General features: G+C 39.7%; 1 pseudogene; it reads right to left on the minus strand.

Annotated features, from left to right (window-relative positions):
- Positions 1-4,735: 4,735 nt before the first annotated feature.
- LOC148518131 (charged multivesicular body protein 2a pseudogene) lies at positions 4,736-5,432 on the minus strand (annotated as a pseudogene).
- Positions 5,433-6,000: the final 568 nt, after the last annotated feature.

Genomic DNA, 6,000 nt, shown 5'->3' on the forward strand with positions numbered 1-6,000 from the left:
GGATCTGTAGGACCTTTCTTAATTATATGCAATAAAGCAAGATAGAGAAAATCAACTTACAGCATTTGGCTAAAAAGAAATTGCAGTTTCATGGAATCTGTAAACATTCAATTCAGTAATATCTCAGGAGCATGCTGCAATAGTTGGAACCTAGAAGAAAGAAATAAGATTTCACCACATATTGGGGTGGGTGGTTATGTGGAACTTTTGAAAGACAGAAAACCAATGGTCGATGAGCAGTAACTACAGCGCACAAGAAAGGAAATAGGTCTAAGCAAATAAGTTACTGTAGTGGTGACAATAAGCATTTGACTGAAACGGGAAGAGAGGCAATGATGCAGAATAGGGGGCAATTAATTTAACAAGCAAGATAAAGGGTAGTGAGGATGGCAGTGATATACAATATACAGTCAGGTGCATAAATATTGGGACATTGACAGAATTTTCATATTTTGGCCTCTATTCACCACCACAATGGCTTTGAAATGAAACAAACAAGATGTGCTTTAACATCAGACTTTCAGATTTAATTTGAGGGTCATTACATCCAAATCAGGTGAACGGTGTAGGAATTACAACGGTTTCTATATGTGCCTCCCACTTTTTAAGGGGCCAAAAGTAATGGGACTATCAACTCAAAAGCTATTTCATGGACAGGTGTGGGCTATTCCCTCGTTATTTAATTATCAATTAAACAGGTAAAAGGTCTGGAGTTGATTCTAGGTGTGACATTTGCATTTGGAATCAGCTGCTGTCGACTCTCAATATGAGATCCAAAGAGCTATCACTATCAGTGCAGCAAGTCATCATTAGGCTGAAAAATCAAAACAAACCCATCGGAGAGATAGCAAAAACATTAGGTGTGGCCATATCAACTGTTTGGAACATTCTTAAAAAGAAAATGCACCGGAGAGCTCAGCAACACCAAAAGACCCGGAAGACCACGGAAAACAACTGTGGGGGATGACAGAAGAGTTATTTCCCTGGTGAAGAAAAACCCCTTCACAACAGTTGGCCAAATCAAGAACACTCTCCAGGAGGTAGGTGTATATGTGTCAAAGTCAACAATCTAGAGAAGACTTCACAAGAGTGAATATAGAGGGTTCACCACAAGATGCAAACCATAGGTGAGCCTCAAAAACAGGAAGACGAGATTAGTTTGCCAAACAACATCTAAAAAAGTCATTACAGTTCTGGAACAACATCCTATGGACAGATGAGAAAAAGATCAACTTGTAGCAGAGTGATGGGAAGAGAAGAGTATGGAGAAGGAAAGGAACTGCTCATGATCCAAAACATACCACCTCATCAGTGAAGCGTGGTGGTAGTGCCATGGCGTGGGCATGTATGGCTGCCAATGGACCTGGTTCTCTTGTATTCATTGATGATGTGACTGCTGACAAATGCAGCAGAATGAATTCTGAAGTGTTTCGGACAATATTATATGCTCATAATCAGTCAAATGCTTCAGAACTCATTGGACTGCGCTTCACAGTGCAGATGGACAATGACCCGAAGCATACTGCAAAAGCAACCAAAGACTTTTTTAAGGCTAAAAAGTGGAATGTTATGCAAAGGCCAAGTCAATCCCCTGACCTGAATCCGATTGAGCATGCATTTCACTTGATGAAGACAAAACTGAAGGGAAAATGCCCCAAGAACAAGCAGGAACTGAATACATTTGCAGTAGAGGCCTGGCAGAGCATCACCAGGGATGAAACCCAGCGTCTGGTGATGTCTATGCGTTCCAGACTTCAGGCTGTAATTGCCTGCAACGGATTTGCAACAAAGTATTAAGTGAAAGTTAGATTTAGGATTGTTCAGTTTGTCCCATTACTTTTGGCCCCTTAAAAAGTGGGAGGCACATATAGAAACCGTTGTAATTCCTACACCGTTCACCTGATTTGAATGTAATTACCCTCAAATTAAATCTGAAAGTCTGCGGTTAAAGCACATCTTGTTTGTTTGATTTCAAAGCCATTGTGGTGGTGAATAGAGGCCAAAATATGAAAATTCTGTCAATGTCCCAATATTTATGCACTTGACTGTATGTGTGTGTGTGTGTATATATATATATATATATATATATATATATATATATATATAGTGTGTGTTTGTGTATAAAATCAGGGTAAAAATAAATGGAAGTTGGAGTTTTACTGGGTAATAAGGATGACCATGAGATACAGTATGCCAAGTGACAGTCTATGGTATTGTGATTTGTTGGTGTCTGGCTTAATATGGAGGAGGGTATTGTGGATATAATATAGGGGAGGAATGGAATTAGAAAGTAAATACCATTTAAGGCAGAGGTTCCCAAACTCCGCCATTACAGTCCAGGTTTTAAGGATATCCATGCTTGAGTCCAGATGGTTAAATCAAATTGACTGAGTTACAAATTAAGTCACCTCTGCTCAAGCATGGATAGTACCTGAACTGTAATGGCTGAGTTTTGGAACCTCTGATTTAAGGTATGTTCCCTGGCATGCTGCATATTGCAATGCAGGGAGGCATAAAGGGATGGCTGTTACCAAAATAAGCGCTTTTGGCATTACAAAAAACAAGTTAGGGTTTTGGAGACACATTAGTGGAGTGCTAGTCCATTGTATTTGCCCACTCCTTTTGCAATCAAGCCTTTGGAAATTCTCCAGTTACCTCTGGAATTCAGATTGTAAATTAGGAAAGCTAGGTCCCATTGTATTTTTAGTCAGCCATGTGCTGCCTTGTTAGCAATAGGGATAAGTCCTTCATTTTAAGTTCTTGTGCAGGTTTTGAAAATGATTGTACTAGGTTCCTAAATTGGGAATTTTGCAAACAATTGCCCCCCCATAGCTATGTAAAAATATATGTAAGCAGGTCTTCTTTTTTTCGGCTTTAGCCTTCTATAGGGAATGAAAAAAAACAGAAAATCATCATAAAAACAAACAATTTAGGTTTAGGAAATAACCTGTACTGTACATCTATAATAAGAACAACCTATGTACGCAGTAATACACCATTTTCATTACAATTACAAGCTGGTATTTTACAAAGTTCAACTACAGTTTCCACTGGTTCAAAGTGCTAAAACTTAAATAGTCTTTTGAATCTGATAAAACATACCGTCTATGAATTTTACACACATTGGTGACTTGTCTCTAAGCCACGTACGGACACAAAAATCTGGATGTCAACATATTATTTGAGTGTGCACCAACCACATATAAAGTGGAGGCTCAGTGATGTCAGGGGTTCCACTATAGTTAAAGGATAGGTTGCAGCTAACAAAATGGCTGCCTACAGTGTACAAAGGCAACAGGCCCACTTACAATTAGGAAGACAAGAGTATAGTCGAAATGATTCCATAGTTCACTGCCAGGTGATTTTCTTCATACATGGGATAAGCACAATGGACAAGAGGGATCAGAATTTCTGCATAACCTACTCTCCTAATTAGTGCTTGGTATTTGATGCCATCCAGGATATGACTTCAATCTGAGTACAGAAACATTAGGACTATAGAGAAGAAACACTGGTTGTCAGGTGCCTAAATACTACATTTCACAAAGACCTGAATATCGATAGAAAAATTAGGGTAAATTATTTTTGGCTTTCTAGCTATAGACCTAAAATGTCCAACAATGCTTGCATAAACACTCAATGGGAACGGACAGGGTAGCTCATTTTACAACGATACAGCTTCCAGTTCATCTTTAAACTGTGAGGTGTAACCAGGATTCAACGATGTGACTGACACATTTATTAGACAGAAACTAAAGCAAAGATCATTTCTAAAACGACTGTTCTATTGCAACAGGGTTGTCACTAGAATTTTTCAATATTAAGATGTAATACAATGCAGCCAAATACAAAATCCTTAATAAGAAAAAGTGAAAATATAAATAAGGTTATACGGTTGCCGTAACAAAACGTCAATTACTGCAGAATTTTACGGTAATGGTAAAACATGGTAGTTGTATGGCATTAAAAGAATACAAAGTGATGCAAATTGCAATCGTTCTGCAATTGGTCAGACATTAAATTTGATTAATCTAGTGTTAACTAATGAAAAAGTAATATTTGGCTGCCTTCCAGTCCTACAACTCTGCATTGGGGATAAGACAAACAGCATCAGATAGACTATAAATACCATTAACAGTGAGAGGAGCTGGAGATGGTTCATTACATAAATTAGATAATTATGTGGATTTACAATTCAGTAACAAGTTGTGTTTATTTGTTGTAAAATTTATTTTTACAAATCTGCATCTGTACAAGTTCCTATTAAGAAAAATGTACTTAAGCTTGATAGGCAGCACATAGAACCAAAGCTCACACAGATTGTTTTAACTGTGCAATCAGCAATAGGGGCGATCTTCCCTTTGTGTTACAGTGGCATAAAGCCTTTGGTTCTCTGGGACAAGGCTATATAAAACACATGCGGTCCTGTGAATGTAGGAAAGGAACACAGTTGTAGGTTATCTTGCAGCCAGCAACATAACTAAAAGTACAACAGTCATCTCTGTCCAATGTAGTTACTACAAGGTGCTGTGTGAATGGGAGTGTCAGCAGCACAGGAGACTTGAGAACAGGCAAAGGCTGGGGTTTGACACCCTGCATAAGTATGGTTAAGGCTGACAGTAGGTCGGCCATTTTAAACGCCAAGATTGGGATATTTGACCTCTCGGGCAATGTTGTTTGGCACCATTAAATTACATCCCCATTCAGAACACAGAAAACAAAATAAAGATAAAACTCAGGAGTCGGTGCAGAATAGTGTTTGGAAACAATAGTCCCATCGCAGATTATTCAGACACTCCTCCAAATCTGTGTCAGCATCGGCCAGCGCAGCACTGGGCTTGCCCCTCTTCCCTCCAGCCACACTGAGGGACCCTCCAGTAGAGGGCAGGTTGGACAGCTCATCTGTCAGATTTAGACCCAATTCATCCAGCACCTGGGACACCATAGCATCAGTCTCCTCCTAATCGTCTTTATCTCCCATCGCATCATCAATGGTGTCATTCATCATCTCCTCCTTGTCCCTGATTTCAGGCTGTTTCTCAAACTCCATCATTATTTTTCTGGATCTTGGGCAATTTCATCTGTCTGTTCATTGTAGCCAGGGCTTTGGTCACCCCTTTCATTGCCTGGGCATTAGAATTTTTAGACTTCAGCGTCTGGATCTTCAACGATACATACTGGATGTTTGCCCGCATCAATATGGACTTCTTAACGTAGCGGCGAGTACTCACCAAATCCTTAGCCATGATTTTAACAGCATCCATATGACCCAGCTTTGCCATTTTCTTGATGTCTCCGATAATTTTTTTTTACTCCTGTTGCTCAAGTTTCCCCCTTTCCCGATCAAGCTCCCTCATGGCCCAAGTGAGAGTGCGCTGGTTCTGCCGCAGCATCTCCTCTGGGGTTTTCCGGCGTCCAGATAATAAATCCATTTTTGCTGATTAGATCTGTACCGGGGACGGTGGATTGGCGGCGGCTGCTGCTGCTCCTCTTCCTCTCTTCTTAGTTTGGCCAGTCAGTGACCAGCAGGTCTATTATTTTAGTGAAATATTTAGCCTTTGTGGGGGGACAAGCAAAAAAATATTAAAACACACTAAACAAAACAAATCGGGCCCTGACGATAATGTAATTAGTAAGCGCACAGATGGCATCAAAACCAAATTAAATATCTCAAATTAATAGTAATGGTAAAACATACTACTAGGGGATCCCAGTGGTTACTGCGTTAGTTATGGAGAATATTATGGATATTAGTTACTAAGGAGATAATGAGTCCATAATTTGAGGGTATTTGTCGTAAAGCGTTCTGCTAAATTTGGTGGAACAACCTTATTGTGACAACAGTCTGAAAAAATGTCAGTTAATCACCTCTACCAAGAAGTGTAGGGCACCACAGGTCACACATTGCACATCCATAGGACCCAAAGAGTAGTATTGTGGCGAATATGTCATGTCCAATGCAAGCGGCATATCAGTTGATCTTGTTATACTGTACGTTGG

The sequence above is a fragment of the Taudactylus pleione genome, unplaced genomic scaffold (genome assembly GCF_031769625.1).
Source record: "Taudactylus pleione unplaced genomic scaffold, aTauple2 ptg000202l, whole genome shotgun sequence".
In the NCBI taxonomy this organism is placed as follows: Eukaryota; Metazoa; Chordata; class Amphibia; order Anura; family Myobatrachidae; genus Taudactylus; species Taudactylus pleione.